Source organism: Triturus cristatus, chromosome 10, assembly GCF_964204655.1.
Source record: "Triturus cristatus chromosome 10, aTriCri1.1, whole genome shotgun sequence".
Classification (NCBI taxonomy): domain Eukaryota; kingdom Metazoa; phylum Chordata; class Amphibia; order Caudata; family Salamandridae; genus Triturus; species Triturus cristatus.
In genome coordinates, this window is record NC_140593.1 from 855,154,299 (window position 1) to 855,181,935 (window position 27,637).

Here is a 27,637-nt window from a genome sequence, read left to right on the forward strand (position 1 = left end):
TTGAACCCGGGACCTCTCGCACCCGAAGCGATAATCATACCCCTAGACCAACGAGCCTGATTCCCCAGTCGGCATTTTTAGCAATTTCTGATGCGTCTTTCAGAAACAAAGCAGGGCTATTTGGCTGCTCTCTCTCTATGTGAACCACAAAAAGTCATGTTTTCTCTCAAGGTGTTGTTTTTTTCACTCTTGCAAGGAAGGGATCAGTCGATATCCTAGCTGCCAGAGAGCAGAAAAAACGCGCTGATGAGAACTGCAGGCACTTTCTGGCACTTGTACTCCTCTGCAAGTCCTGGACACTTGCCCCATAGACTTCCACCCCAGATGCAAGGGAGGGCCTGCCAATTCTTGCTCCTAAGACAGAGGCATTTGATTCTTGGATTCAAACACGCTCACTCAGCGCTCGATCAGGCTCGATCAGGCGAGATTTATATGAGTGGCTCGCAGGACTGAAACACTAACCTGGGAGCCCCAGGGTGGCTGAATTCCCAGGATGGCCATTTTTGGGCAAGTCACCTCCTTTCCTCCTGCCTCAATCTAGAATTGGCTGCAAATCACAAGATAGAGTTCAATGTCCGTGTGTACTGCCTACTCCCAGATACCTCTCTGTCTTCCTTATGTAAATTAAAATTCGCAAGGGGGGACCAATGACAATCTGCTCCTCCCACATAACCAGGAAGCCCTGTTGAACATGTCTGCCTGTGTTGTTGCAGGGACAGTGCCTTCTCCGCCCAAAAGGTGGCAGGAGAGCCTCACAACAAAGATGGGATCAACTGCTTAATGAGAAACCAGCACGGCAGTTTGTGTGATGGAGTGCAAATTTAACTGAAGGTGTGCCTGAGGTGTCCCTTCCAGGAATACATGGAATTGTGATTGAGGGCCCAGCCTGATCGTTGGTGGATTTCTCGTCATATGTTACAGGTTCGTGCAAAGATTGTGGTGTGTGGGAATGCACTGCAAAAAACAGGACGATTTAAGGGTGTAAAAGAAACCTGTCAGAAGTGGGATTTGAACCCACGCCTCCATGAGGAGACCAGAAGTCTCAGTTGCACTGAAGATCAAGCTCTCTTGAGTCTGGCGCCTTAGACCACTCGGCCAGCCTGACAGCCCTGGGTGTGCACAGATCTGACTCTTCTGACTGCACCTGCCAATGTTTGCACTTACAACGTTCACAGCAATGTCACAAGTGTAAAGACCCCACAATACAACATGGCATGACAAAAACAAAAGCTAGGCACAAGAGCGACCACTGATGGATGCGGATTACTTTGTTTCGTCTTGCAAAAGTAAAGGAAGTTTCCCATGGCTCGCTGGGTTCAAGGACCGCCTCTTCTTAAGCTTGCATTGAGATAATAAGGTTTTAGAGGGTGCACATAAAAGCAGCTCATGCACAGTGTTTCTGCCCGGTCTCGAACCGGGGACCTTTCGCGTGTTAGGCGAACGTGATGACCACTACACTACAGAAACTCACTTGCTCTGTTTTACTGTTAGAGCAAGGTTCCTCTCAAGGGTTCTCTCTACTTCTATTCTGCTGTATCAGCAGCCACTCAGAAAGCGAGGAACAAGTGTGAAAACTGCAGAGATATCAGCCAACATACTTGCAATTAGACGTATTAAAAATTGACTTATGCAGGCATCGACAGACAAATATCTGATGCCTAAATGCCAGCAAGTACAGCTTGGGAAAGCATCACCTGGGACACACACAGACTAAGCATGAAGGCAGAAAAAGCACGGTGATCCATGTTTCTTATGAGGTTCAAAATATTTTGTGCAACAATGCGGCGAGTGTAATGAGAAATAGTCAGGCATTGTGAGTTTTGAGTAGGATTCGTATGTTTACCTCTGAAAAAGGGCTCGTCCGGGATTTGAACCTGGGACCTCTCGCACCCTAATCGAGAATCATACCCCTAGACCAACGAGCCGAGGCACACAAGAGTCGCCTTTCGCACCGGCTCCGGGGGTTATTGGCAGCGAGTTAGTGAATGCTTCACCCAAAGCAAGCAACTGCACATGCTGCTCTCTTCTGCAATATGGTTGCTGTCTTTTCCATGGCCGTCATCGAACAAGAAATGAAAATGCCTCTATCCTTCAGACATTTTGTTTGTTCTAGGTGTATGCTCTCGGTGAGGTCAATAAAACCATTTCTGCTCTCATGCCTTGCTTTCATGAAGTAGGCCCAACCTTCAGTACACAAGGACGTGCAAACGAATAGCGCAAACTATCGTCACTTCTCTTTTTGAGCTGTCACTGATACCCCTGGAGCACAGTACGTCACGCTGGTGAGGGATAGACAGCTTCCATTATCTCAGCTTTCCTATAAATTGAGAGAGTAAATGCAAACTGTGTGAAAAACAGAAAGCTGCTGTTTCTGCCCGGTCTCGAACCAGGGACCTTTCGCGTGTAAAGCGAACGTGATAACCACTACACTACAGAAACAGACACGCTTGCTGGAATCTTCTTGGCATGTAGTGGGCTGGAATGCACAGACCAAGGGCCAATGTCCATGAAGCTCAAAGTTGGACCCTCCTTACCCGATCTCTTTCTTTGGAAGAAAGGAACGAGGACCCCTTTTATTCCAAAAGGCGATTTTAAAACCATACCTGAAACCACACTAGAAAAACACTTTGCATTTAATTTTCCTACACTGATGGTCCACCCCAGAAAAGCAGTTGCAAAGAAGTCCGGCACTGAAATTCTATACGCCAAAAGTGGGAAATAGCGTAGAGGGAAAGGAACTTTCTCACCATACACGGCGTCTTATAGCATTGAAAAGAAGAAATGGCCCTATATAATAAGAAGCCTAAAAATAATTCCACAGCATGGGCTCGTCCGGGATTTGAATCCGGGACCTCTCGCACCCGAAGCGAGAATCATACCCCTAGACCAACGAGCCTGATTCCCCAGTTGGCATTTTAAGCAATTTCTGATGCGTCTTTCAGAAACAAAGCAGGGCTATTTGGCTGCTCTCTCTCTATGTGAACCACAAAAAGTCATGTTTTCTCTCAAGGTGTTGTTTTTTTCTCTCTTGCAAGGAAGGGATCAGTCGATATCCTAGCTGCCAGAGAGCAGAAAAAAGGCGCTGATGAGAACTGTGGCACTTTCTGGCACTTGTACTCCTCTGCAAGTCCTGGACACTTGCCCCATAGACTTCCACCCCCGATGCAAGGGAGGGCCTGCCAATTCTTGCTCCTAAGACAGAGGCATTTGATTCTTGGATTCAAACACGCTCACTCAGCGCTCGATCAGGCGAGATCAGGCGAGATTTATATGAGTGGCTCGCAGGACTGAAACACTAACCTGGGAGCCCCAGGGTGGCTGAATTCCCAGGATGGCCATTTTTGGGCAAGTCACCTCCTTTCCTCCTGCCTCAATCAAGAATTGGCTGCAAATCACAAGATAGAGTTCAATGTCCGTGTGTACTGCCTACTCCCAGATACCTCTCTGTCTTCCTTATGTAAATTAAAATTCGCAAGGGGGGACCAATGACAATCTGCTCCTCCCACATAACCAGGAAGCCCTGTTGAACATGTCTGCCTGTGTTGTTGCAGGGACAGTGCCTTCTCCGCCCAAAAGGTGGCAGGAGAGCCTCACAACAAAGATGGGATCAACTGCTTAATGAGAAACCAGCATGGCAGTTTGTGTGATGGAGTGCAAATTTAACTGAAGGTGTGCCTGAGGTGTCCCTTCCAGGAATACATGGAATTGTGATTGAGGGCCCAGCCTGATCGTTGGTGGATTTCTCGTCATATGTTACAGGTCCGTGCAAAGATTGTGGTGTGTGGGAATGCACTGCAAAAAACAGGACGATTTAAGGGTGTAAAAGAAACCTGTCAGAAGTGGGATTTGAACCCACGCCTCCATGAGGAGACCAGAAGTCTCAGTTGCACTGAAGATCAAGCTCTCTTGAGTCTGGCGCCTTAGACCACTCGGCCATCCTGACAGCCCTGGGTGTGCACAGATTTGACTCTTCTGACTGCACCTGCCAATGTTTGCACTTACAACGTTCACAGCAATGTCACAAGTGTAAAGACCCCACAATACAACATGGCATGACAAAAAAAAAGCTAGGCACAAGAGCGACCACTGATGGATGCGGATTACTTTGTTTCGTCTTGCAAAAGTAAAGGAAGTTTCCCACGGCTCGCTGGGTTCAAGGACCGCCTCTTCTTAAGCTTGCATTGAGATAATAAGGTTTTAGAGGGTGCACATAAAAGCAGCTCATTCACAGTGTTTCTGCCCGGTCTCAAACCGGGGACCTTTCGCGTGTTAGGCGAACGTGATGACCACTACACTACAGAAACTCACTTGCTGTGTTTTACTGTTAGAGCAAGGTTCCTCTCAAGGGTTCTCTCTACTTCTATTCTGCTGTATCAGCAGCCACTCAGAAAGCGAGGAACAAGTGTGAAAACTGCAGAGATATCAGCCAACATACTTGCAATTAGACGTATTAAAAATTGACTTATGCAGGCATCGACAGACAAATATCTGATGCCTAAATGCCAGCAAGTACAGCTTGGGAAAGCATCACCTGGGACACACACAGACTAAGCATGAAGGCAGAAAAAGCATGGTGATCCATGTTTCTTATGAGGTTCAAAATATTTTGTGCAACAATGCGGCGAGTGTAATGAGAAATAGTCAGGCATTGTGAGTTTTGAGTAGGATTCGTATGTTTACCTCTGAAAAAGGGCTCGTCCGGGATTTGAACCCGGGACCTCTCGCACCCTAATCGAGAATCATACCCCTAGACCAACGAGCCGAGGCACACAAGAGTCGCCTTTCGCACCGGCTCCGGGGGTTATTGGCAGCGAGTTAGTGAATGCTTCACCCAAAGCAAGCAACTGCACATGCTGCTCTCTTCTGCAATATGGTTGCTGTCTTTTCCATGGCCGTCATCGAACAAGAAATGAAAATGCCTCTATCCTTCAGACATTTTGTTTGTTCTAGGTGTATGCTCTCGGTGAGGTCAATAAAACCATTTCTGCTCTCATGCCTTGCTTTCATGAAGTAGGCCCAACCTGCAATACACAAGGACGTGCAAACGAATAGCGCAAACTATCGTCACTTCTCTTTTTGAGCTGTCACTGATACCCCTGGAGCACAGTACGTCACGCTGGTGAGGGATAGACAGCTTCCATTATCTCAGCTTTCCTATAAATTGAGAGAGTAAATGCAAACTGTGTGAAAAACAGAAAACTGCTCATTCTGCCCGGTCTCGAACCAGGGACCTTTCGCGTGTAAAGCGAATGTGATAACCACTACACTACAGAAACAGACACGCTTGCAGGAATCTTCTTGGCATGTAGTGGGCTGGAATGCACAGACCAAGGGCCAATGTCCATGAAGCTCAAAGTTGGACCCTCCTTACCCGATCTCTTTCTTTGGAAGAAAGGAACGAGGACCCCTTTTATTCCAAAAGGCGATTTTAAAACCATACCTGAAACCACACTAGAAAAACACTTTGCATTTAATTTTCCTACACTGATGGTCCACCCCAGAAAAGCAGTTGCAAAGAAGTCCGGCACTGAAATTCTATACGCCAAAAGTGGGAAATAGCGTAGAGGGAAAGGAACTTTCTCACCATACACGGCGTCTTATAGCATTGAAAAGAAGAAATGGCCCTATATAATAAGAAGCCTAAAAATAATTCCACAGCATGGGCTCGTCCGGGATTTGAATCCGGGACCTCTCGCACCCGAAGCGAGAATCATACCCCTAGACCAACGAGCCTGATTTCCCAGTTGGCATTTTAAGCAATTTCTGATGCGTCTTTCAGAAACAAAGCAGGGCTATTTGGCTGCTCTCTCTCTATGTGAACCACAAAAAGTCATGTTTTCTCTCAAGGTGTTGTTTTTTTCACTCTTGCAAGGAAGGGATCAGTCGATATCCTAGCTGCCAGAGAGCAGAAAAAAGGCGCTGATGAGAACTGTGGCACTTTCTGGCACTTGTACTCCTCTGCAAGTCCTGGACACTTGCCCCATAGACTTCCACCCCAGATGCAAGGGAGGGCCTGCCAATTCTTGCTCCTAAGACAGAGGCATTTGATTCTTGGATTCAAACACGCTCACTCAGCGCTCGATCAGGCGAGATCAGGCGAGATTTATATGAGTGGCTCGCAGGACTGAAACAGTAACCTGGGAGCCCCAGGGTGGCTGAATTCCCAGGATGGCCATTTTTGGGCAAGTCACCTCCTTTCCTCCTGCCTCAATCTAGAATTGGCTGCAAATCACAAGATAGAGTTCAATGTCCGTGTGTACTGCCTACTCCCAGATACCTCTCTGTCTTCCTTATGTAAATTAAAATTCGCAAGGGGGGACCAATGACAATCTGCTCCTCCCACATAACCAGGAAGCCCTGTTGAACATGTCTGCCTGTGTTGTTGCAGGGACAGTGCCTTCTCCGCCCAAAAGGTGGCAGGAGAGCCTCACAACAAAGATGGGATCAACTGCTTAATGAGAAAACAGCACGGCAGTTTGTGTGATGGAGTGCAAATTTAACGGAAGGTGTGCCTGAGGTGTCCCTTCCAGGAATACATGGAATTGTGATTGAGGGCCCAGCCTGATCGTTGGTGGATTTCTCGTCATATGTTACAGGTCCGTGCAAAGATTGTGGTGTGTGGGGAATGCACTGCAAAAAACAGGACGATTTAAGGGTGTAAAAGAAACCTGTCAGAAGTGGGATTTGAACCCACGCCTCCATGAGGAGACCAGAAGTCTCAGTTGCACTGAAGATCAAGCTCTCTTGAGTCTGGCGCCTTAGACCACTCGGCCATCCTGACAGCCCTGGCTGTGCACAGATCTGACTCTTCTGACTGCACCTGACAATGTTTGCACTTACAATGTTCACAGCAATGTCACAAGTGTAAAGACCCCACAATACAACATGGCATGACAAAAAAAAAGCTAGGCACAAGAGCGACCACTGATGGATGCGGATTACTTTGTTTCGTCTTGCAAAAGTAAAGGAAGTTTCCCATGGCTCGCTGGGTTCAAGGACCGCCTCTTCTTAAGCTTGCATTGAGATAATAGGGTTTTAGAGGGTGCACATAAAAGCAGCTCATGCACAGTGTTTCTGCCCGGTCTCGAACCGGGGACCTTTCGCGTGTTAGGCGAACGTGATGACCACTGCACTACAGAAACTCACTTGCTGTGTTTTACTGTTAGAGCAAGGTTCCTCTCAAGGGTTCTCTCTACTTCTATTCTGCTGTATCAGCAGCCACTCAGAAAGCGAGGAGCAAGTGTGAAAACTGCAGAGATATCAGCCAACATACTTGCAATTAGACGTATTAAAAATTGACTTATGCAGGCATCGACAGACAAATATCTGATGCCTAAATGCCAGCAAGTACAGCTTGGGAAAGCATCACCTGGGACACACTCAGACTAAGCATGAAGGCAGAAAAAGCACGGTGATCCATGTTTCTTATGAGGTTCAAAATATTTTGTGCAACAATGCGGCGAGTGTAATGAGAAATAGTCAGGCATTGTGAGTTTTGAATAGGATTCGTATGTTTACCTCTGAAAAAGGGCTCGTCCGGGATTTGAACCCGGGACCTCTCGCACCCTAAGCGCGAATCATACCCCTAGACCAACGAGCCGAGGCACACAAGAGTCGCCTTTCGCACCGGCTCCGGGGGTTATTGGCAGCGAGTTAGTGAATGCTTCACCCAAAGCAAGCAACTGCACATGCTGCTCTCTTCTGCAATATGGTTGCTGTCTTTTCCATGGCCGTCATCGAACAAGAAATGAAAATGCCTCTATCCTTCAGACATTTTGTTTGTTCTAGGTGTATGCTCTCGGTGAGGTCAATAAAACCATTTCTGCTCTCATGCCTTGCTTTCATGAAGTAGGCCCAACCTTCAGTACACAAGGACGTGCAAACGAATAGCGCAAACTATCGTCACTTCTCTTTTTGAGCTGTCACTGATACCCCTGGAGCACAGTACGTCACGCTGGTGAGGGATAGACAGCTTCCATTATCTCAGCTTTCCTATAAATTGAGAGAGTAAATGCAAACTGTGTGAAAAACAGAAAGCTGCTGTTTCTGCCCGGTCTCGAACCAGGGACCTTTCGCGTGTAAAGCGAACGTGATAACCACTACACTACAGAAACAGACACGCTTGCTGGAATCTTCTTGGCATGTAGTGGGCTGGAATGCACAGACCAAGGGCCAATGTCCATGAAGCTCAAAGTTGGACCCTCCTTACCCGATCTCTTTCTTTGGAAGAAAGGAACGAGGACCCCTTTTATTCCAAAAGGCGATTTTAAAACCATACCTGAAACCACACTAGAAAAACACTTTGCATTTAATTTTCCTACACTGATGGTCCACCCCAGAAAAGCAGTTGCAAAGAAGTCCGGCACTGAAATTCTATACGCCAAAAGTGGGAAATAGCATAGAGGGAAAGGAACTTTCTCACCATACACGGCGTCTTATAGCATTGAAAAGAAGAAATGGCCCTATATAATAAGAAGCCTAAAAATAATTCCACAGCATGGGCTCGTCCGGGATTTGAATCCGGGACCTCTCGCACCCGAAGCGAGAATCATACCCCTAGACCAACGAGCCTGATTCCCCAGTTGGCATTTTAAGCAATTTCTGATGCGTCTTTCAGAAACAAAGCAGGGCTATTTGGCTGCTCTCTCTCTATGTGAACCACAAAAAGTCATGTTTTCTCTCAAGGTGTTGTTTTTTTCTCTCTTGCAAGGAAGGGATCAGTCGATATCCTAGCTGCCAGAGAGCAGAAAAAAGGCGCTGATGAGAACTGTGGCACTTTTTGGCACTTGTACTCCTCTGCAAGTCCTGGACACTTGCCCCATAGACTTCCACCCCAGATGCAAGGGAGGGCCTGCCAATTCTTGCTCCTAAGACAGAGGCATTTGATTCTTGGATTCAAACACGCTCACTCAGCGCTCGATCAGGCTCGATCAGGCGAGATTTATATGAGTGGCTCGCAGGACTGAAACACTAACCTGGGAGCCCCAGGGTGGCTGAATTCCCAGGATGGCCATTTTTGGGCAAGTCACCTCCTTTCCTCCTGCCTCAATCTAGAATTGGCTGCAAATCACAAGATAGAGTTCAATGTCCTTGTGTACTGCCTACTCCCAGATACCTCTCTGTCTTCCTTATGTAAATTAAAATTCGCAAGGGGGGACCAATGACAATCTGCTCCTCCCACATAACCAGGAAGCCCTGTTGAACATGTCTGCCTGTGTTGTTGCAGGGACAGTGCCTTCTCCGCCCAAAAGGTGGCAGGAGAGCCTCACAACAAAGATGGGATCAACTGCTTAATGAGAAACCAGCACGGCAGTTTGTGTGATGGAGTGCAAATTTAACTGAAGGTGTGCCTGAGGTGTCCCTTCCAGGAATACATGGAATTGTGATTGAGGGCCCAGCCTGATCGTTGGTGGATTTCTCGTCATATGTTACAGGTCCGTGCAAAGATTGTGGTGTGTGGGGAATGCACTGCAAAAAACAGGACGATTTAAGGGTGTAAAAGAAACCTGTCAGAAGTGGGATTTGAACCCACGCCTCCATGAGGAGACCAGAAGTCTCAGTTGCACTGAAGATCAAGCTCTCTTGAGTCTGGCGCCTTAGACCACTCGGCCATCCTGACAGCCCTGGATGTGCACAGATCTGACTCTTCTGACTGCACCTGCCAATGTTTGCACTTACAACGTTCACAGCAATGTCACAAGTGTAAAGACCCCACAATACAACATGGCATGACAAAAAAAAAGCTATTCACAAGAGCGACCACTGATGGATGCGGATTACTTTGTTTCGTCTTGCAAAAGTAAAGGAAGTTTCCCATGGCTCGCTGGGTTCAAAGACCGCCTCTTCTTAAGCTTGCATTGAGATAATAAGGTTTTAGAGGGTGCACATAAAAGCAGCTCATGCACAGTGTTTCTGCCCGGTCTCGAACCGGGGACCTTTCGCGTGTTAGGCGAACGTGATGACCACTACACTACAGAAACTCACTTGCTGTGTTTTACTGTTAGAGCAAGGTTCCTCTCAAGGGTTCTCTCTACTTCTATTCTGCTGTATCAGCAGCCACTCAGAAAGCGAGGAGCAAGTGTGAAAACTGCAGAGATATCAGCCAACATACTTGCAATTAGACGTATTAAAAATTGACTTATGCAGGCATCGACAGACAAATATCTGATGCCTAAATGCCAGCAAGTACAGCTTGGGAAAGCATCACCTGGGGGACACACAGACTAAGCATGAAGGCAGAAAAAGCATGGTGATCCATGTTTCTTATGAGGTTCAAAATATTTTGTGCAACAATGCGGCGAGTGTAATGAGAAATAGTCAGGCATTGTGAGTTTTGAGTAGGATTCGTATGTTTACCTCTGAAAAAGGGCTCGTCCGGGATTTGAACCCGGGACCTCTCGCACCCTAAGCGAGAATCATACCCCTAGACCAACGAGCCGAGGCACACAAGAGTCGCCTTTCGCACCGGCTCCGGGGGTTATTGGCAGTGAGTTAGTGAATGCTTCACCCAAAGCAAGCAACTGCACATGCTGCTCTCTTCTGCAATATGGTTGCTGTCTTTTCCATGGCCGTCATCGAACAAGAAATGAAAATGCCTCTATCCTTCAGACATTTTGTTTGTTCTAGGTGTATGCTCTCGGTGAGGTCAATAAAACCATTTCTGCTCTCATGCCTTGCTTTCATGAAGTAGGCCCAACCTTCAGTACACAAGGACGTGCAAACGAATAGCGCAAACTATCGTCACTTCTCTTTTTGAGCTGTCACTGATACCCCTGGAGCACAGTACGTCACGCTGGTGAGGGATAGACAGCTTCCATTATCTCAGCTTTCCTATAAATTGAGAGAGTAAATGCAAACTGTGTGAAAAACAGAAAGCTGCTGTTTCTGCCCGGTCTCGAACCAGGGACCTTTCACGTGTAAAGCGAACGTGATAACCACTACACTACAGAAACAGACACGCTTGCAGGAATCTTCTTGGCATGTAGTGGGCTGGAATGCACAGACCAAGGGCCAATGTCCATGAAGCTCAAAGTTGGACCCTCCTTACCCGATCTCTTTCTTTGGAAGAAAGGAACGAGGACCCCTTTTATTCCAAAAGGCGATTTTAAAACCATACCTGAAACCACACTAGAAAAACACTTTGCATTTAATTTTCCTACACTGATGGTCCACCCCAGAAAAGCAGTTGCAAAGAAGTCCGGCACTGAAATTCTATACGCCAAAAGTGGGAAATAGCGTAGAGGGAAAGGAACTTTCTCACCATACACGGCGTCTTATAGCATTCAAAAGAAGAAATGGCCCTATATAATAAGCAGCCTAAAAATAATTCCACAGCATGGGCTCGTCCGGGATTTGAACCCGGGACCTCTCGCACCCGAAACGAGAATCATACCCCTAGACCAACGAGCCTGATTCCCCAGTCGGCATTTTAAGCAATTTCTGATGCGTCTTTCAGAAACAAAGCAGGGCTATTTGGCTGCTCTCTCTCTATGTGAACCACAAAAAGTCATGTTTTCTCTCAAGGTGTTGTTTTTTTCACTCTTGCAAGGAAGGGATGAGTCGATATCCTAGCTGCCAGAGAGCAGAAAAAAGGCGCTGATGAGAACTGCAGGCACTTTCTGGCACTTGTACTCTTCTGCAAGTCCTGGACACTTGCCCCATAGACTTCCACCCCAGATGCAAGGGAGGGCCTGCCAATTCTTGCTCCTAAGACAGAGGCATTTGATTCTTGGATTCAAACACGCTCACTCAGCGCTCGATCAGGCTCGATCAGGCTCGATCAGGCGAGATTTATATGAGTGGCTCGCAGGACTGAAACACTAACCTGGGAGCCCCAGGGTGGCTGAATTCCCAGGATGGCCATTTTTGGGCAAGTCACCTCCTTTCCTCCTGCCTCAATCTAGAATTGGCTGCAAATCACAAGATAGAGTTCAATGTCCTTGTGTACTGCCTACTCCCAGATACCTCTCTGTCTTCCTTATGTAAATTAAAATTCGCAAGGGGGGACCAATGACAATCTGCTCCTCCCACATAACCAGGAAGCCCTGTTGAACATGTCTGCCTGTGTTGTTGCAGGGACAGTGCCTTCTCCGCCCAAAAGGTGGCAGGAGAGCCTCACAACAAAGATGGGATCAACTGCTTAATGAGAAACCAGCACGGCAGTTTGTGTGATGGAGTGCAAATTTAACTGAAGGTGTGCCTGAGGTGTCCCTTCCAGGAATACATGGAATTGTGATTGAGGGCCCAGCCTGATCGTTGGTGGATTTCTCGTCATATGTTACAGGTCCGTGCAAAGATTGTGGTGTGTGGGGAATGCACTGCAAAAAACAGGACGATTTAAGGGTGTAAAAGAAACCTGTCAGAAGTGGGATTTGAACCCACGCCTCCATGAGGAGACCAGAAGTCTCAGTTGCACTGAAGATCAAGCTCTCTTGAGTCTGGCGCCTTAGACCACTCGGCCATCCTGACAGCCCTGGATGTGCACAGATCTGACTCTTCTGACTGCACCTGCCAATGTTTGCACTTACAACGTTCACAGCAATGTCACAAGTGTAAAGACCCCACAATACAACATGGCATGACAAAAAAAAAGCTATTCACAAGAGCGACCACTGATGGATGCGGATTACTTTGTTTCGTCTTGCAAAAGTAAAGGAAGTTTCCCATGGCTCGCTGGGTTCAAAGACCGCCTCTTCTTAAGCTTGCATTGAGATAATAAGGTTTTAGAGGGTGCACATAAAAGCAGCTCATGCACAGTGTTTCTGCCCGGTCTCGAACCGGGGACCTTTCGCGTGTTAGGCGAACGTGATGACCACTACACTACAGAAACTCACTTGCTGTGTTTTACTGTTAGAGCAAGGTTCCTCTCAAGGGTTCTCTCTACTTCTATTCTGCTGTATCAGCAGCCACTCAGAAAGCGAGGAGCAAGTGTGAAAACTGCAGAGATATCAGCCAACATACTTGCAATTAGACGTATTAAAAATTGACTTATGCAGGCATCGACAGACAAATATCTGATGCCTAAATGCCAGCAAGTACAGCTTGGGAAAGCATCACCTGGGGGACACACAGACTAAGCATGAAGGCAGAAAAAGCATGGTGATCCATGTTTCTTATGAGGTTCAAAATATTTTGTGCAACAATGCGGCGAGTGTAATGAGAAATAGTCAGGCATTGTGAGTTTTGAGTAGGATTCGTATGTTTACCTCTAAAAAAGGGCTCGTCCGGGATTTGAACCCGGGACCTCTCGCACCCTAAGCGAGAATCATACCCCTAGACCAACGAGCCGAGGCACACAAGAGTCGCCTTTCGCACCGGCTCCGGGGGTTATTGGCAGCGAGTTAGTGAATGCTTCACCCAAAGCAAGCAACTGCACATGCTGCTCTCTTCTGCAATATGGTTGCTGTCTTTTCCATGGCCGTCATCGAACAAGAAATGAAAATGCCTCTATCCTTCAGACATTTTGTTTGTTCTAGGTGTATGCTCTCGGTGAGGTCAATAAAACCATTTCTGCTCTCATGCCTTGCTTTCATGAAGTAGGCCCAACCTTCAGTACACAAGGACGTGCAAACGAATAGCGCAAACTATCGTCACTTCTCTTTTTGAGCTGTCACTGATACCCCTGGAGCACAGTACGTCACGCTGGTGAGGGATAGACAGCTTCCATTATCTCAGCTTTCCTATAAATTGAGAGAGTAAATGCAAACTGTGTGAAAAACAGAAAACTGCTCTTTCTGCCCGGTCTCGAACCAGGGACCTTTCGCGTGTAAAGCGAACGTGATAACCACTACACTACAGAAACAGACACACTTGCAGGAATCTGCTTGGCATGTAGTGGGCTGGAATGCACAGACCAAGGGCCAATGTCCATGAAGCTCAAAGTTGGACCCTCCTTACCCGATCTCTTTCTTTGGAAGAAAGGAACGAGGACCCCTTTTATTCCAAAAGGCGATTTTAAAACCATACCTGAAACCACACTAGAAAAACACTTTGCATTTAATTTTCCTACACTGATGGTCCACCCCAGAAAAGCAGTTGCAAAGAAGTCCGGCACTGAAATTCTATACGCCAAAAGTGGGAAATAGCGTAGAGGGAAAGGAACTTTCTCACCATACACGGCGTCTTATAGCATTGAAAAGAAGAAATGGCCCTATATAATAAGAAGCCTAAAAATAATTCCACAGCATGGGCTCGTCCGGGATTTGAATCCGGGACCTCTCGCACCCGAAGCGAGAATCATACCCCTAGACCAACGAGCCTGATTTCCCAGTTGGCATTTTAAGCAATTTCTGATGCGTCTTTCAGAAACAAAGCAGGGCTATTTGGCTGCTCTCTCTCTATGTGAACCACAAAAAGTCATGTTTTCTCTCAAGGTGTTGTTTTTTTCACTCTTGCAAGGAAGGGATCAGTCGATATCCTAGCTGCCAGAGAGCAGAAAAAAGGCGCTGATGAGAACTGTGGCACTTTCTGGCACTTGTACTCCTCTGCAAGTCCTGGACACTTGCCCCATAGACTTCCACCCCAGATGCAAGGGAGGGCCTGCCAATTCTTGCTCCTAAGACAGAGGCATTTGATTCTTGGATTCAAACACGCTCACTCAGCGCTCGATCAGGCGAGATCAGGCGAGATTTATATGAGTGGCTCGCAGGACTGAAACAGTAACCTGGGAGCCCCAGGGTGGCTGAATTCCCAGGATGGCCATTTTTGGGCAAGTCACCTCCTTTCCTCCTGCCTCAATCTAGAATTGGCTGCAAATCACAAGATAGAGTTCAATGTCCGTGTGTACTGCCTACTCCCAGATACCTCTCTGTCTTCCTTATGTAAATTAAAATTCGCAAGGGGGGACCAATGACAATCTGCTCCTCCCACATAACCAGGAAGCCCTGTTGAACATGTCTGCCTGTGTTGTTGCAGGGACAGTGCCTTCTCCGCCCAAAAGGTGGCAGGAGAGCCTCACAACAAAGATGGGATCAACTGCTTAATGAGAAACCAGCACGGCAGTTTGTGTGATGGAGTGCAAATTTAACGGAAGGTGTGCCTGAGGTGTCCCTTCCAGGAATACATGGAATTGTGATTGAGGGCCCAGCCTGATCGTTGGTGGATTTCTCGTCATATGTTACAGGTCCGTGCAAAGATTGTGGTGTGTGGGGAATGCACTGCAAAAAACAGGACGATTTAAGGGTGTAAAAGAAACCTGTCAGAAGTGGGATTTGAACCCACGCCTCCATGAGGAGACCAGAAGTCTCAGTTGCACTGAAGATCAAGCTCTCTTGAGTCTGGCGCCTTAGACCACTCGGCCATCCTGACAGCCCTGGCTGTGCACAGATCTGACTCTTCTGACTGCACCTGACAATGTTTGCACTTACAACGTTCACAGCAATGTCACAAGTGTAAAGACCCCACAATACAACATGGCATGACAAAAAAAAAGCTAGGCACAAGAGCGACCACTGATGGATGCGGATTACTTTGTTTCGTCTTGCAAAAGTAAAGGAAGTTTCCCATGGCTCGCTGGGTTCAAGGACCGCCTCTTCTTAAGCTTGCATTGAGATAATAGGGTTTTAGAGGGTGCACATAAAAGCAGCTCATGCACAGTGTTTCTGCCCGGTCTCGAACCGGGGACCTTTCGCGTGTTAGGCGATCGTGATGACCACTGCACTACAGAAACTCACTTGCTGTGTTTTACTGTTAGAGCAAGGTTCCTCTCAAGGGTTCTCTCTACTTCTATTCTGCTGTATCAGCAGCCACTCAGAAAGCGAGGAGCAAGTGTGAAAACTGCAGAGATATCAGCCAACATACTTGCAATTAGACGTATTAAAAATTGACTTATGCAGGCATCGACAGACAAATATCTGATGCCTAAATGCCAGCAAGTACAGCTTGGGAAAGCATCACCTGGGACACACTCAGACTAAGCATGAAGGCAGAAAAAGCACGGTGATCCATGTTTCTTATGAGGTTCAAAATATTTTGTGCAACAATGCGGCGAGTGTAATGAGAAATAGTCAGGCATTGTGAGTTTTGAATAGGATTCGTATGTTTACCTCTGAAAAAGGGCTCGTCCGGGATTTGAACCCGGGACCTCTCGCACCCTAAGCGCGAATCATACCCCTAGACCAACGAGCCGAGGCACACAAGAGTCGCCTTTCGCACCGGCTCCGGGGGTTATTGGCAGCGAGTTAGTGAATGCTTCACCCAAAGCAAGCAACTGCACATGCTGCTCTCTTCTGCAATATGGTTGCTGTCTTTTCCATGGCCGTCATCGAACAAGAAATGAAAATGCCTCTATCCTTCAGACATTTTGTTTGTTCTAGGTGTATGCTCTCGGTGAGGTCAATAAAACCATTTCTGCTCTCATGCCTTGCTTTCATGAAGTAGGCCCAACCTTCAGTACACAAGGACGTGCAAACGAATAGCGCAAACTATCGTCACTTCTCTTTTTGAGCTGTCACTGATACCCCTGGAGCACAGTACGTCACGCTGGTGAGGGATAGACAGCTTCCATTATCTCAGCTTTCCTATAAATTGAGAGAGTAAATGCAAACTGTGTGAAAAACGGAAAGCTGCTGTTTCTGCCCGGTCTCGAACCAGGGACCTTTCGCGTGTAAAGCGAACGTGATAACCACTACACTACAGAAACAGACACGCTTGCAGGAATCTTCTTGGCATGTAGTGGGCTGGAATGCACAGACCAAGGGCCAATGTCCATGAAGCTCAAAGTTGGACCCTCCTTACCCGATCTCTTTCTTTGGAAGAAAGGAACGAGGACCCCTTTAATTCCAAAAGGCGATTTTAAAACCATACCTGAAACCACACTAGAAAAACACTTTGCATTTAATTTTCCTACACTGATGGTCCACCCCAGAAAAGCAGTTGCAAAGAAGTCCGGCACTGAAATTCTATACGCCAAAAGTGGGAAATAGCGTAGAGGGAAAGGAACTTTCTCACCATCCACGGCGTCTTATAGCATTCAAAAGAAGAAATGGCCCTATATAATAAGCAGCCTAAAAATAATTCCACAGCATGGGCTCGTCCGGGATTTGAACCCGGGACCTCTCGCACCCGAAACGAGAATCATACCCCTAGACCAACGAGCCTGATTCCCCAGTCGGCATTTTAAGCAATTTCTGATGCGTCTTTCAGAAACAAAGCAGGGCTATTTGGCTGCTCTCTCTCTATGTGAACCACAAAAAGTCATGTTTTCTCTCAAGGTGTTGTTTTTTTCACTCTTGCAAGGAAGGGATGAGTCGATATCCTAGCTGCCAGAGAGCAGAAAAAAGGCGCTGATGAGAACTGCAGGCACTTTCTGGCACTTGTACTCTTCTGCAAGTCCTGGACACTTGCCCCATAGACTTCCACCCCAGATGCAAGGGAGGGCCTGCCAATTCTTGCTCCTAAGACAGAGGCATTTGATTCTTGGATTCAAACACGCTCACTCAGCGCTCGATCAGGCTCGATCAGGCGAGATTTATATGAGTGGCTCGCAGGACTGAAACACTAACCTGGGAGCCCCAGGGTGGCTGAATTCCCAGGATGGCCATTTTTGGGCAAGTCACCTCCTTTCCTCCTGCCTCAATCTAGAATTGGCTGCAAATCACAAGATAGAGTTCAATGTCCTTGTGTACTGCCTACTCCCAGATACCTCTCTGTCTTCCTTATGTAAATTAAAATTCGCAAGGGGGGACCAATGACAATCTGCTCCTCCCACATAACCAGGAAGCCCTGTTGAACATGTCTGCCTGTGTTGTTGCAGGGACAGTGCCTTCTCCGCCCAAAAGGTGGCAGGAGAGCCTCACAACAAAGATGGGATCAACTGCTTAATGAGAAACCAGCACGGCAGTTTGTGTGATGGAGTGCAAATTTAACTGAAGGTGTGCCTGAGGTGTCCCTTCCAGGAATACATGGAATTGTGATTGAGGGCCCAGCCTGATCGTTGGTGGATTTCTCGTCATATGTTACAGGTCCGTGCAAAGATTGTGGTGTGTGGGGAATGCACTGCAAAAAACAGGACGATTTAAGGGTGTAAAAGAAACCTGTCAGAAGTGGGATTTGAACCCACGCCTCCATGAGGAGACCAGAAGTCTCAGTTGCACTGAAGATCAAGCTCTCTTGAGTCTGGCGCCTTAGACCACTCGGCCATCCTGACAGCCCTGGATGTGCACAGATCTGACTCTTCTGACTGCACCTGCCAATGTTTGCACTTACAACGTTCACAGCAATGTCACAAGTGTAAAGACCCCACAATACAACATGGCATGACAAAAAAAAAGCTATTCACAAGAGCGACCACTGATGGATGCGGATTACTTTGTTTCGTCTTGCAAAAGTAAAGGAAGTTTCCCATGGCTCGCTGGGTTCAAAGACCGCCTCTTCTTAAGCTTGCATTGAGATAATAAGGTTTTAGAGGGTGCACATAAAAGCAGCTCATGCACAGTGTTTCTGCCCGGTCTCGAACCGGGGACCTTTCGCGTGTTAGGCGAACGTGATGACCACTACACTACAGAAACTCACTTGCTGTGTTTTACTGTTAGAGCAAGGTTCCTCTCAAGGGTTCTCTCTACTTCTATTCTGCTGTATCAGCAGCCACTCAGAAAGCGAGGAGCAAGTGTGAAAACTGCAGAGATATCAGCCAACATACTTGCAATTAGACGTATTAAAAATTGACTTATGCAGGCATCGACAGACAAATATCTGATGCCTAAATGCCAGCAAGTACAGCTTGGGAAAGCATCACCTGGGACACACTCAGACTAAGCATGAAGGCAGAAAAAGCACGGTGATCCATGTTTCTTATGAGGTTCAAAATATTTTGTGCAACAATGCGGCGAGTGTAATGAGAAATAGTCAGGCATTGTGAGTTTTGAATAGGATTCGTATGTTTACCTCTGAAAAAGGGCTCGTCCGGGATTTGAACCCGGGACCTCTCGCACCCTAAGCGCGAATCATACCCCTAGACCAACGAGCCGAGGCACACAAGAGTCGCCTTTCGCACCGGCTCCGGGGGTTATTGGCAGCGAGTTAGTGAATGCTTCACCCAAAGCAAGCAACTGCACATGCTGCTCTCTTCTGCAATATGGTTGCTGTCTTTTCCATGGCCGTCATCGAACAAGAAATGAAAATGCCTCTATCCTTCAGACATTTTGTTTGTTCTAGGTGTATGCTCTCGGTGAGGTCAATAAAACCATTTCTGCTCTCATGCCTTGCTTTCATGAAGTAGGCCCAACCTTCAGTACACAAGGACGTGCAAACGAATAGCGCAAACTATCGTCACTTCTCTTTTTGAGCTGTCACTGATACCCCTGGAGCACAGTACGTCACGCTGGTGAGGGATAGACAGCTTCCATTATCTCAGCTTTCCTATAAATTGAGAGAGTAAATGCAAACTGTGTGAAAAACGGAAAGCTGCTGTTTCTGCCCGGTCTCGAACCAGGGACCTTTCGCGTGTAAAGCGAACGTGATAACCACTACACTACAGAAACAGACACGCTTGCAGGAATCTTCTTGGCATGTAGTGGGCTGGAATGCACAGACCAAGGGCCAATGTCCATGAAGCTCAAAGTTGGACCCTCCTTACCCGATCTCTTTCTTTGGAAGAAAGGAACGAGGACCCCTTTAATTCCAAAAGGCGATTTTAAAACCATACCTGAAACCACACTAGAAAAACACTTTGCATTTAATTTTCCTACACTGATGGTCCACCCCAGAAAAGCAGTTGCAAAGAAGTCCGGCACTGAAATTCTATACGCCAAAAGTGGGAAATAGCGTAGAGGGAAAGGAACTTTCTCACCATCCACGGCGTCTTATAGCATTCAAAAGAAGAAATGGCCCTATATAATAAGCAGCCTAAAAATAATTCCACAGCATGGGCTCGTCCGGGATTTGAACCCGGGACCTCTCGCACCCGAAACGAGAATCATACCCCTAGACCAACGAGCCTGATTCCCCAGTCGGCATTTTAAGCAATTTCTGATGCGTCTTTCAGAAACAAAGCAGGGCTATTTGGCTGCTCTCTCTCTATGTGAACCACAAAAAGTCATGTTTTCTCTCAAGGTGTTGTTTTTTTCACTCTTGCAAGGAAGGGATGAGTCGATATCCTAGCTGCCAGAGAGCAGAAAAAAGGCGCTGATGAGAACTGCAGGCACTTTCTGGCACTTGTACTCTTCTGCAAGTCCTGGACACTTGCCCCATAGACTTCCACCCCAGATGCAAGGGAGGGCCTGCCAATTCTTGCTCCTAAGACAGAGGCATTTGATTCTTGGATTCAAACACGCTCACTCAGCGCTCGATCAGGCTCGATCAGGCGAGATTTATATGAGTGGCTCGCAGGACTGAAACACTAACCTGGGAGCCCCAGGGTGGCTGAATTCCCAGGATGGCCATTTTTGGGCAAGTCACCTCCTTTCCTCCTGCCTCAATCTAGAATTGGCTGCAAATCACAAGATAGAGTTCAATGTCCTTGTGTACTGCCTACTCCCAGATACCTCTCTGTCTTCCTTATGTAAATTAAAATTCGCAAGGGGGGACCAATGACAATCTGCTCCTCCCACATAACCAGGAAGCCCTGTTGAACATGTCTGCCTGTGTTGTTGCAGGGACAGTGCCTTCTCCGCCCAAAAGGTGGCAGGAGAGCCTCACAACAAAGATGGGATCAACTGCTTAATGAGAAACCAGCACGGCAGTTTGTGTGATGGAGTGCAAATTTAACTGAAGGTGTGCCTGAGGTGTCCCTTCCAGGAATACATGGAATTGTGATTGAGGGCCCAGCCTGATCGTTGGTGGATTTCTCGTCATATGTTACAGGTCCGTGCAAAGATTGTGGTGTGTGGGGAATGCACTGCAAAAAACAGGACGATTTAAGGGTGTAAAAGAAACCTGTCAGAAGTGGGATTTGAACCCACGCCTCCATGAGGAGACCAGAAGTCTCAGTTGCACTGAAGATCAAGCTCTCTTGAGTCTGGCGCCTTAGACCACTCGGCCATCCTGACAGCCCTGGATGTGCACAGATCTGACTCTTCTGACTGCACCTGCCAATGTTTGCACTTACAACGTTCACAGCAATGTCACAAGTGTAAAGACCCCACAATACAACATGGCATGACAAAAAAAAAGCTATTCACAAGAGCGACCACTGATGGATGCGGATTACTTTGTTTCGTCTTGCAAAAGTAAAGGAAGTTTCCCATGGCTCGCTGGGTTCAAAGACCGCCTCTTCTTAAGCTTGCATTGAGATAATAAGGTTTTAGAGGGTGCACATAAAAGCAGCTCATGCACAGTGTTTCTGCCCGGTCTCGAACCGGGGACCTTTCGCGTGTTAGGCGAACGTGATGACCACTACACTACAGAAACTCACTTGCTGTGTTTTACTGTTAGAGCAAGGTTCCTCTCAAGGGTTCTCTCTACTTCTATTCTGCTGTATCAGCAGCCACTCAGAAAGCGAGGAGCAAGTGTGAAAACTGCAGAGATATCAGCCAACATACTTGCAATTAGACGTATTAAAAATTGACTTATGCAGGCATCGACAGACAAATATCTGATGCCTAAATGCCAGCAAGTACAGCTTGGGAAAGCATCACCTGGGACACACTCAGACTAAGCATGAAGGCAGAAAAAGCACGGTGATCCATGTTTCTTATGAGGTTCAAAATATTTTGTGCAACAATGCGGCGAGTGTAATGAGAAATAGTCAGGCATTGTGAGTTTTGAATAGGATTCGTATGTTTACCTCTGAAAAAGGGCTCGTCCGGGATTTGAACCCGGGACCTCTCGCACCCTAAGCGCGAATCATACCCCTAGACCAACGAGCCGAGGCACACAAGAGTCGCCTTTCGCACCGGCTCCGGGGGTTATTGGCAGCGAGTTAGTGAATGCTTCACCCAAAGCAAGCAACTGCACATGCTGCTCTCTTCTGCAATATGGTTGCTGTCTTTTCCATGGCCGTCATCGAACAAGAAATGAAAATGCCTCTATCCTTCAGACATTTTGTTTGTTCTAGGTGTATGCTCTCGGTGAGGTCAATAAAACCATTTCTGCTCTCATGCCTTGCTTTCATGAAGTAGGCCCAACCTTCAGTACACAAGGACGTGCAAACGAATAGCGCAAACTATCGTCACTTCTCTTTTTGAGCTGTCACTGATACCCCTGGAGCACAGTACGTCACGCTGGTGAGGGATAGACAGCTTCCATTATCTCAGCTTTCCTATAAATTGAGAGAGTAAATGCAAACTGTGTGAAAAACGGAAAGCTGCTGTTTCTGCCCGGTCTCGAACCAGGGACCTTTCGCGTGTAAAGCGAACGTGATAACCACTACACTACAGAAACAGACACGCTTGCAGGAATCTTCTTGGCATGTAGTGGGCTGGAATGCACAGACCAAGGGCCAATGTCCATGAAGCTCAAAGTTGGACCCTCCTTACCCGATCTCTTTCTTTGGAAGAAAGGAACGAGGACCCCTTTAATTCCAAAAGGCGATTTTAAAACCATACCTGAAACCACACTAGAAAAACACTTTGCATTTAATTTTCCTACACTGATGGTCCACCCCAGAAAAGCAGTTGCAAAGAAGTCCGGCACTGAAATTCTATACGCCAAAAGTGGGAAATAGCGTAGAGGGAAAGGAACTTTCTCACCATCCACGGCGTCTTATAGCATTCAAAAGAAGAAATGGCCCTATATAATAAGCAGCCTAAAAATAATTCCACAGCATGGGCTCGTCCGGGATTTGAACCCGGGACCTCTCGCACCCGAAACGAGAATCATACCCCTAGACCAACGAGCCTGATTCCCCAGTCGGCATTTTAAGCAATTTCTGATGCGTCTTTCAGAAACAAAGCAGGGCTATTTGGCTGCTCTCTCTCTATGTGAACCACAAAAAGTCATGTTTTCTCTCAAGGTGTTGTTTTTTTCACTCTTGCAAGGAAGGGATGAGTCGATATCCTAGCTGCCAGAGAGCAGAAAAAAGGCGCTGATGAGAACTGCAGGCACTTTCTGGCACTTGTACTCTTCTGCAAGTCCTGGACACTTGCCCCATAGACTTCCACCCCAGATGCAAGGGAGGGCCTGCCAATTCTTGCTCCTAAGACAGAGGCATTTGATTCTTGGATTCAAACACGCTCACTCAGCGCTCGATCAGGCTCGATCAGGCGAGATTTATATGAGTGGCTCGCAGGACTGAAACACTAACCTGGGAGCCCCAGGGTGGCTGAATTCCCAGGATGGCCATTTTTGGGCAAGTCACCTCCTTTCCTCCTGCCTCAATCTAGAATTGGCTGCAAATCACAAGATAGAGTTCAATGTCCTTGTGTACTGCCTACTCCCAGATACCTCTCTGTCTTCCTTATGTAAATTAAAATTCGCAAGGGGGGACCAATGACAATCTGCTCCTCCCACATAACCAGGAAGCCCTGTTGAACATGTCTGCCTGTGTTGTTGCAGGGACAGTGCCTTCTCCGCCCAAAAGGTGGCAGGAGAGCCTCACAACAAAGATGGGATCAACTGCTTAATGAGAAACCAGCACGGCAGTTTGTGTGATGGAGTGCAAATTTAACTGAAGGTGTGCCTGAGGTGTCCCTTCCAGGAATACATGGAATTGTGATTGAGGGCCCAGCCTGATCGTTGGTGGATTTCTCGTCACATGTTACAGGTCCGTGCAAAGATTGTGGTGTGTGGGGAATGCACTGCAAAAAACAGGACGATTTAAGGGTGTAAAAGAAACCTGTCAGAAGTGGGATTTGAACCCACGCATCCATGAGGAGACCAGAAGTCTCAGTTGCACTGAAGATCAAGCTCTCTTGAGTCTGGCGCCTTAGACCACTCGGCCATCCTGACAGCCCTGGATGTGCACAGATCTGACTCTTCTGACTGCACCTGCCAATGTTTGCACTTACAACGTTCACAGCAATGTCACAAGTGTAAAGACCCCACAATACAACATGGCATGACAAAAAAAAAGCTATTCACAAGAGCGACCACTGATGGATGCGGATTACTTTGTTTCGTCTTGCAAAAGTAAAGGAAGTTTCCCATGGCTCGCTGGGTTCAAAGACCGCCTCTTCTTAAGCTTGCATTGAGATAATAAGGTTTTAGAGGGTGCACATAAAAGCAGCTCATGCACAGTGTTTCTGCCCGGTCTCGAACCGGGGACCTTTCGCGTGTTAGGCGAACGTGATGACCACTACACTACAGAAACTCACTTGCTGTGTTTTACTGTTAGAGCAAGGTTCCTCTCAAGGGTTCTCTCTACTTCTATTCTGCTGTATCAGCAGCCACTCAGAAAGCGAGGAGCAAGTGTGAAAACTGCAGAGATATCAGCCAACATACTTGCAATTAGACGTATTAAAAATTGACTTATGCAGGCATCGACAGACAAATATCTGATGCCTAAATGCCAGCAAGTACAGCTTGGGAAAGCATCACCTGGGACACACACAGACTAAGCATGAAGGCAGAAAAAGCATGGTGATCCATGTTTCTTATGAGGTTCAAAATATTTTGTGCAACAATGCGGCGAGTGTAATGAGAAATAGTCAGGCATTGTGAGTTTTGAGTAGGATTCGTATGTTTACCTCTGAAATAGGGCTCGTCCGGGATTTGAACCCGGGACCTCTCGCACCCTAAGCGAGAATCATACCCCTAGACCAACGAGCCGAGGCACACAAGAGTCGCCTTTCGCACCGGCTCCGGGGGTTATTGGCAGCGAGTTAGTGAATGCTTCACCCAAAGCAAGCAACTGCACATGCTGCTCTCTTCTGCAATATGGTTGCTGTCTTTTCCATGGCCGTCATCGAACAAGAAATGAAAATGCCTCTATCCTTCAGACATTTTGTTTGTTCTAGGTGTATGCTCTCGGTGAGGTCAATAAAACCATTTCTGCTCTCATGCCTTGCTTTCATGAAGTAGGCCCAACCTTCAGTACACAAGGACGTGCAAACGAATAGCGCAAACTATCGTCACTTCTCTTTTTGAGCTGTCACTGATACCCCTGGAGCACAGTACGTCACGCTGGTGAGGGATAGACAGCTTCCATTATCTCAGCTTTCCTATAAATTGAGAGAGTAAATGCAAACTGTGTGAAAAACAGAAAGCTGCTGTTTCTGCCCGGTCTCGAACCAGGGACCTTTCGCGTGTAAAGCGAACGTGATAACCACTACACTACAGAAACAGACACGCTTGCAGGAATCTTCTTGGCATGTAGTGGGCTGGAATGCACAGACCAAGGGCCAATGTCCATGAAGCTCAAAGTTGGACCCTCCTTACCCGATCTCTTTCTTTGGAAGAAAGGAACGAGGACCCCTTTTATTCCAAAAGGCGATTTTAAAACCATACCTGAAACCACACTAGAAAAACACTTTGCATTTAATTTTCCTACACTGATGGTCCACCCCAGAAAAGCAGTTGCAAAGAAGTCCGGCACTGAAATTCTATACGCCAAAAGTGGGAAATAGCGTAGAGGGAAAGGAACTTTCTCACCATACACGGCGTCTTATAGCATTCAAAAGAAGAAATGGCCCTATATAATAAGCAGCCTAAAAATAATTCCACAGCATGGGCTAGTCCGGGATTTGAACCCGGGTCCTCTCGCACCCGAAACGAGAATCATACCCCTAGACCAACGAGCCTGATTCCCCAGTCGGCATTTTAAGCAATTTCTGATGCGTCTTTCAGAAACAAAGCAGGGCTATTTGGCTGCTCTCTCTCTATGTGAACCACAAAAAGTCATGTTTTCTCTCAAGGTGTTGTTTTTTTCACTCTTGCAAGGAAGGGATGAGTCGATATCCTAGCTGCCAGAGAGCAGAAAAAAGGCGCTGATGAGAACTGCAGGCACTTTCTGGCACTTGTACTCTTCTGCAAGTCCTCGACACTTGCCCCATAGACTTCCACCCCAGATGCAAGGGAGGGCCTGCCAATTCTTGCTCCTAAGACAGAGGCATTTGATTCTTGGATTCAAACACGCTCACTCAGCGCTCGATCAGGCTCGATCAGGCGAGATTTATATGAGTGGCTCGCAGGACTGAAACACTAACCTGGGAGCCCCAGGGTGGCTGAATTCCCAGGATGGCCATTTTTGGGCAAGTCACCTCCTTTCCTCCTGCCTCAATCTAGAATTGGCTGCAAATCACAAGATAGAGTTCAATGTCCTTGTGTACTGCCTACTCCCAGATACCTCTCTGTCTTCCTTATGTAAATTAAAATTCGCAAGGGGGGACCAATGACAATCTGCTCCTCCCACATAACCAGGAAGCCCTGTTGAACATGTCTGCCTGTGTTGTTGCAGGGACAGTGCCTTCTCCGCCCAAAAGGTGGCAGGAGAGCCTCACAACAAAGATGGGATCAACTGCTTAATGAGAAACCAGCACGGCAGTTTGTGTGATGGAGTGCAAATTTAACTGAAGGTGTGCCTGAGGTGTCCCTTCCAGGAATACATGGAATTGTGATTGAGGGCCCAGCCTGATCGTTGGTGGATTTCTCGTCATATGTTACAGGTCCGTGCAAAGATTGTGGTGTGTGGGGAATGCACTGCAAAAAACAGGACGATTTAAGGGTGTAAAAGAAACCTGTCAGAAGTGGGATTTGAACCCACGCCTCCATGAGGAGACCAGAAGTCTCAGTTGCACTGAAGATCAAGCTCTCTTGAGTCTGGCGCCTTAGACCACTCGGCCATCCTGACAGCCCTGGATGCGCACAGATCTGACTCTTCTGACTGCACCTGCCAATGTTTGCACTTACAACGTTCACAGCAATGTCACAAGTGTAAAGACCCCACAATACAACATGGCATGACAAAAAAAAAGCTATTCACAAGAGCGACCACTGATGGATGCGGATTACTTTGTTTCGTCTTGCAAAAGTAAAGGAAGTTTCCCATGGCTCGCTGGGTTCAAAGACCGCCTCTTCTTAAGCTTGCATTGAGATAATAAGGTTTTAGAGGGTGCACATAAAAGCAGCTCATGCACAGTGTTTCTGCCCGGTCTCGAACCGGGGACCTTTCGCGTGTTAGGCGAACGTGATGACCACTACACTACAGAAACTCACTTGCTGTGTTTTACTGTTAGAGCAAGGTTCCTCTCAAGGGTTCTCTCTACTTCTATTCTGCTGTATCAGCAGCCACTCAGAAAGCGAGGAGCAAGTGTGAAAACTGCAGAGATATCAGCCAACATACTTGCAATTAGACGTATTAAAAATTGACTTATGCAGGCATCGACAGACAAATATCTGATGCCTAAATGCCAGCAAGTACAGCTTGGGAAAGCATCACCTGGGACACACACAGACTAAGCATGAAGGCAGAAAAAGCATGGTGATCCATGTTTCTTATGAGGTTCAAAATATTTTGTGCAACAATGCGGCGAGTGTAATGAGAAATAGTCAGGCATTGTGAGTTTTGAGTAGGATTCGTATGTTTACCTCTGAAAAAGGGCTCGTCCGGGATTTGAACCCGGGACCTCTCGCACCCTAAGCGAGAATCATACCCCTAGACCAACGAGCCGAGGCACACAAGAGTCGCCTTTCGCACCGGCTCCGGGGGTTATTGGCAGTGAGTTAGTGAATGCTTCACCCAAAGCAAGCAACTGCACATGCTGCTCTCTTCTGCAATATGGTTGCTGTCTTTTCCATGGCCGTCATCGAACAAGAAATGAAAATG

At 47.2% G+C, this 27,637-nt stretch overlaps 32 non-coding genes across 32 annotated transcripts; all 32 read right to left on the minus strand.

Annotated features, from left to right (window-relative positions):
- Positions 1–1,394: 1,394 nt before the first annotated feature.
- On the minus strand, positions 1,395–1,467 carry TRNAV-AAC (transfer RNA valine (anticodon AAC)). Its single transcript has one exon. It is a non-coding gene; the product is annotated as a tRNA-Val (tRNA).
- Positions 1,468–2,366: 899 nt separating this feature from the next.
- Positions 2,367–2,439, minus strand: TRNAV-UAC (transfer RNA valine (anticodon UAC)). The gene has a single exon. It is a non-coding gene; the product is annotated as a tRNA-Val (tRNA).
- A 1,392-nt stretch (positions 2,440–3,831) lies between these two features.
- On the minus strand, positions 3,832–3,943 carry TRNAL-CAA (transfer RNA leucine (anticodon CAA)). Its single transcript has 2 exons — positions 3,906–3,943; positions 3,832–3,877 (listed from the first exon to the last, which is right to left on the minus strand). It is a non-coding gene; the product is annotated as a tRNA-Leu (tRNA).
- A 288-nt stretch (positions 3,944–4,231) lies between these two features.
- On the minus strand, positions 4,232–4,304 carry TRNAV-AAC (transfer RNA valine (anticodon AAC)). Its single transcript has one exon. It is a non-coding gene; the product is annotated as a tRNA-Val (tRNA).
- A 2,365-nt stretch (positions 4,305–6,669) lies between these two features.
- Positions 6,670–6,781, minus strand: TRNAL-CAA (transfer RNA leucine (anticodon CAA)). The gene is made up of 2 exons: positions 6,744–6,781; positions 6,670–6,715 (listed from the first exon to the last, which is right to left on the minus strand). It is a non-coding gene; the product is annotated as a tRNA-Leu (tRNA).
- Positions 6,782–7,069: 288 nt separating this feature from the next.
- TRNAV-AAC (transfer RNA valine (anticodon AAC)) lies at positions 7,070–7,142 on the minus strand. The gene has a single exon. It is a non-coding gene; the product is annotated as a tRNA-Val (tRNA).
- Positions 7,143–8,041: 899 nt separating this feature from the next.
- On the minus strand, positions 8,042–8,114 carry TRNAV-UAC (transfer RNA valine (anticodon UAC)). The gene has a single exon. It is a non-coding gene; the product is annotated as a tRNA-Val (tRNA).
- A 1,393-nt stretch (positions 8,115–9,507) lies between these two features.
- On the minus strand, positions 9,508–9,619 carry TRNAL-CAA (transfer RNA leucine (anticodon CAA)). The gene is made up of 2 exons: positions 9,582–9,619; positions 9,508–9,553 (listed from the first exon to the last, which is right to left on the minus strand). It is a non-coding gene; the product is annotated as a tRNA-Leu (tRNA).
- Positions 9,620–9,907: 288 nt separating this feature from the next.
- On the minus strand, positions 9,908–9,980 carry TRNAV-AAC (transfer RNA valine (anticodon AAC)). The gene has a single exon. It is a non-coding gene; the product is annotated as a tRNA-Val (tRNA).
- A 386-nt stretch (positions 9,981–10,366) lies between these two features.
- TRNAP-AGG (transfer RNA proline (anticodon AGG)) lies at positions 10,367–10,438 on the minus strand. Its single transcript has one exon. It is a non-coding gene; the product is annotated as a tRNA-Pro (tRNA).
- A 441-nt stretch (positions 10,439–10,879) lies between these two features.
- TRNAV-UAC (transfer RNA valine (anticodon UAC)) lies at positions 10,880–10,952 on the minus strand. The gene has a single exon. It is a non-coding gene; the product is annotated as a tRNA-Val (tRNA).
- A 385-nt stretch (positions 10,953–11,337) lies between these two features.
- TRNAP-CGG (transfer RNA proline (anticodon CGG)) lies at positions 11,338–11,409 on the minus strand. The gene has a single exon. It is a non-coding gene; the product is annotated as a tRNA-Pro (tRNA).
- A 947-nt stretch (positions 11,410–12,356) lies between these two features.
- On the minus strand, positions 12,357–12,468 carry TRNAL-CAA (transfer RNA leucine (anticodon CAA)). Its single transcript has 2 exons — positions 12,431–12,468; positions 12,357–12,402 (listed from the first exon to the last, which is right to left on the minus strand). It is a non-coding gene; the product is annotated as a tRNA-Leu (tRNA).
- Positions 12,469–12,756: 288 nt separating this feature from the next.
- Positions 12,757–12,829, minus strand: TRNAV-AAC (transfer RNA valine (anticodon AAC)). Its single transcript has one exon. It is a non-coding gene; the product is annotated as a tRNA-Val (tRNA).
- A 386-nt stretch (positions 12,830–13,215) lies between these two features.
- Positions 13,216–13,287, minus strand: TRNAP-AGG (transfer RNA proline (anticodon AGG)). Its single transcript has one exon. It is a non-coding gene; the product is annotated as a tRNA-Pro (tRNA).
- Positions 13,288–15,194: 1,907 nt separating this feature from the next.
- On the minus strand, positions 15,195–15,306 carry TRNAL-CAA (transfer RNA leucine (anticodon CAA)). The gene is made up of 2 exons: positions 15,269–15,306; positions 15,195–15,240 (listed from the first exon to the last, which is right to left on the minus strand). It is a non-coding gene; the product is annotated as a tRNA-Leu (tRNA).
- A 1,260-nt stretch (positions 15,307–16,566) lies between these two features.
- Positions 16,567–16,639, minus strand: TRNAV-UAC (transfer RNA valine (anticodon UAC)). Its single transcript has one exon. It is a non-coding gene; the product is annotated as a tRNA-Val (tRNA).
- Positions 16,640–17,024: 385 nt separating this feature from the next.
- TRNAP-CGG (transfer RNA proline (anticodon CGG)) lies at positions 17,025–17,096 on the minus strand. The gene has a single exon. It is a non-coding gene; the product is annotated as a tRNA-Pro (tRNA).
- Positions 17,097–18,033: 937 nt separating this feature from the next.
- Positions 18,034–18,145, minus strand: TRNAL-CAA (transfer RNA leucine (anticodon CAA)). Its single transcript has 2 exons — positions 18,108–18,145; positions 18,034–18,079 (listed from the first exon to the last, which is right to left on the minus strand). It is a non-coding gene; the product is annotated as a tRNA-Leu (tRNA).
- A 288-nt stretch (positions 18,146–18,433) lies between these two features.
- Positions 18,434–18,506, minus strand: TRNAV-AAC (transfer RNA valine (anticodon AAC)). The gene has a single exon. It is a non-coding gene; the product is annotated as a tRNA-Val (tRNA).
- An 899-nt stretch (positions 18,507–19,405) lies between these two features.
- TRNAV-UAC (transfer RNA valine (anticodon UAC)) lies at positions 19,406–19,478 on the minus strand. Its single transcript has one exon. It is a non-coding gene; the product is annotated as a tRNA-Val (tRNA).
- A 385-nt stretch (positions 19,479–19,863) lies between these two features.
- TRNAP-CGG (transfer RNA proline (anticodon CGG)) lies at positions 19,864–19,935 on the minus strand. Its single transcript has one exon. It is a non-coding gene; the product is annotated as a tRNA-Pro (tRNA).
- A 937-nt stretch (positions 19,936–20,872) lies between these two features.
- On the minus strand, positions 20,873–20,984 carry TRNAL-CAA (transfer RNA leucine (anticodon CAA)). The gene is made up of 2 exons: positions 20,947–20,984; positions 20,873–20,918 (listed from the first exon to the last, which is right to left on the minus strand). It is a non-coding gene; the product is annotated as a tRNA-Leu (tRNA).
- Positions 20,985–21,272: 288 nt separating this feature from the next.
- Positions 21,273–21,345, minus strand: TRNAV-AAC (transfer RNA valine (anticodon AAC)). The gene has a single exon. It is a non-coding gene; the product is annotated as a tRNA-Val (tRNA).
- An 899-nt stretch (positions 21,346–22,244) lies between these two features.
- Positions 22,245–22,317, minus strand: TRNAV-UAC (transfer RNA valine (anticodon UAC)). Its single transcript has one exon. It is a non-coding gene; the product is annotated as a tRNA-Val (tRNA).
- Positions 22,318–22,702: 385 nt separating this feature from the next.
- Positions 22,703–22,774, minus strand: TRNAP-CGG (transfer RNA proline (anticodon CGG)). Its single transcript has one exon. It is a non-coding gene; the product is annotated as a tRNA-Pro (tRNA).
- Positions 22,775–24,111: 1,337 nt separating this feature from the next.
- TRNAV-AAC (transfer RNA valine (anticodon AAC)) lies at positions 24,112–24,184 on the minus strand. The gene has a single exon. It is a non-coding gene; the product is annotated as a tRNA-Val (tRNA).
- Positions 24,185–24,570: 386 nt separating this feature from the next.
- TRNAP-AGG (transfer RNA proline (anticodon AGG)) lies at positions 24,571–24,642 on the minus strand. The gene has a single exon. It is a non-coding gene; the product is annotated as a tRNA-Pro (tRNA).
- Positions 24,643–25,083: 441 nt separating this feature from the next.
- Positions 25,084–25,156, minus strand: TRNAV-UAC (transfer RNA valine (anticodon UAC)). The gene has a single exon. It is a non-coding gene; the product is annotated as a tRNA-Val (tRNA).
- A 1,394-nt stretch (positions 25,157–26,550) lies between these two features.
- TRNAL-CAA (transfer RNA leucine (anticodon CAA)) lies at positions 26,551–26,662 on the minus strand. Its single transcript has 2 exons — positions 26,625–26,662; positions 26,551–26,596 (listed from the first exon to the last, which is right to left on the minus strand). It is a non-coding gene; the product is annotated as a tRNA-Leu (tRNA).
- A 288-nt stretch (positions 26,663–26,950) lies between these two features.
- Positions 26,951–27,023, minus strand: TRNAV-AAC (transfer RNA valine (anticodon AAC)). Its single transcript has one exon. It is a non-coding gene; the product is annotated as a tRNA-Val (tRNA).
- A 386-nt stretch (positions 27,024–27,409) lies between these two features.
- Positions 27,410–27,481, minus strand: TRNAP-AGG (transfer RNA proline (anticodon AGG)). Its single transcript has one exon. It is a non-coding gene; the product is annotated as a tRNA-Pro (tRNA).
- Between the last annotated feature and the right edge of the window lie 156 nt (positions 27,482–27,637).